At 36.7% G+C, this 1,964-nt stretch overlaps 1 protein-coding gene across 1 annotated transcript in view; it reads left to right on the top strand.

Annotated features, from left to right (window-relative positions):
* LOC106521330 (rho GTPase-activating protein 6) overlaps positions 1–1,964 on the top strand; it is a 107,769-nt gene that overhangs the window by 50,683 nt on the left and 55,122 nt on the right. The gene's annotated exons all lie outside the window — the stretch shown is intronic.

The raw sequence follows: 1,964 nt of genomic DNA, 5'->3' as shown, positions 1-1,964 counted from the left end.
TGTGTGTGTGTGTGTGTGTGTGTGTGTGTGTGTGTGTGTGTGTGTGTGTGCACGAGAAAGAGAGAGGCCGGCTCATTTCTCAGCAGCCTTGTCCTTGATGAAACTGGGCTGTATTCTATTTGTTTTGCCTCACTTCTTTTAGGAGGAGGATGGATGTGAGCCGAGTCTTGACCCAGATTGCCCAACGCTGATTCTCYACAAAATATTACACAACCCAAGACTTCCAAATTTACAAAACTCGCAGCGAAAGACTTGACACTTCTAAACGATTGTTCAAGAAAAGCAAGTGCTCATAAATGTCAGTAGTCAGTGATCTTTAAAACAGAAGCGAGTTATTATGGATTTGGAKCTGTGGTATTCCCGGTAAATATTCTTTACTGTGATATTTCATCACCCACCACCAGAAAGCAGGCATGTTTTCGTCATTCTGTTAGCAAATATCCCATGAACCACAGGACAGTTTCTTCTGCAACTTTCAGAAATAAATCATTAGATATACATCTAAAACTGATTTACTTTTTGAATCAGCTTGGTTCAAGATGGTTGCCATCGGAAACTAACTTTAAAAAACACAAAAAAGACTATAACTCTGCCAATTGTGCATATATCGAACTAAAATTTGGCATGATAGTAGCTGARAGTCATTCACAACACATTCTCTAAGTGCTACTCATTGTCTAAGATATTTACTTAAAAGTTTAACTTTAACGGTTGACATTAACCCTATTTGTCTGTTAACAAAATGTAATGAACCCCTGGACAAATCATAATGAAAGTTTCAGAAGCTACAGTAATTACTGGATGTACATCTACAACTGATTACAGTTACTGTATTTTTAAATCATTTCAGTTCTGTTTGCTAGATGAAACCCTACACCTTCAACAATTCTATGTTCAAAATATTAGGATACATTTTCTTTATTTGATCATTGCTATTTCTATCTTAAAACAGAGACATGCATCATAGCAGTCCATCCATACAGTTTCCTTCTCACCCCSCTACAAAACCCAAACCGTCCCCTCCTGCATGCAGTGTCTTCCGTCAAATCTTATCAAGTGTGGAGCTCCATTTGTGGGTCAGTGACATGAAAACATCTGAGCAGGGCCCTGCTGTTGATAAGCAGGAGCCTCTTCCACTTCAGAGCCCCGCCCACCACTCCAGTCTTCTGTCTGGTCACGACAGAGAAATGCTGCAAACTAAACCAGAAACTGTGATCTCCATTTCAAAAATAAAAGCATTATTTATTAATGACGATTTTATGATTATTGATAATAACAAGGCGCATGCAGGACACCGACAATATGTTTCTAATGTAATTAAAGCATATTGGTTAGGTTGGAAGTTTTCTTTCTTATGTGGAGRAGGAGAAGTGGGACGTGTGGGCACCCGAGAGAGTTGTGATTTACATGCACACATTTTTTTTTTCATTCCTATTATCTAATTGTTGGCATATAAATCCTGAGTGTGTAGTAATTAGTGTGTTTCGATATGATCTTTTAGTGTTTTATTGGTATCTAAAGACATTTTTTCCTATGCCTCCATTTATAATCCTCTATAATAATCTACACCTAAAAGGAATAAAAGTAATTAGTTGCAAGTATTTTGTAATCCTTAAAAAGCTACCATAATATATTGTTAGGATGATCATGGCGACGATTCAACTACATGTTTTTAATCAAAGTGTCGGGTTCTTCTTACTTAAGAGTACATCTCATATAATTAATAAAAGTAGACCTAATTAAAGGTGACTGAACAGTATTTACAGTAGATTTTGTTCTCTTTTTACCAGACCTTCCCAAAGTTGGGGTCGGGACCCAAAGTGGGGTCCCGAAACATCAAGATGGGGTCCTGAAAAGATTTTCTGAATTAATTACATTTTTGCCTTAGTTGTTACAAATGAGTGATAGTATATTTAAAATGGATAAATGTAGTATATAAAAATATTGTTACTATGCCCATGTTT

Source organism: Austrofundulus limnaeus, unplaced genomic scaffold, assembly GCF_001266775.1.
Source record: "Austrofundulus limnaeus strain Quisiro unplaced genomic scaffold, Austrofundulus_limnaeus-1.0 Scaffold107, whole genome shotgun sequence".
NCBI classification, from domain to species: domain Eukaryota; kingdom Metazoa; phylum Chordata; class Actinopteri; order Cyprinodontiformes; family Rivulidae; genus Austrofundulus; species Austrofundulus limnaeus.
The sequence above is the reverse complement of the archived record's forward strand: the minus strand, read 5'-3'. Positions and strand labels throughout refer to the sequence as shown.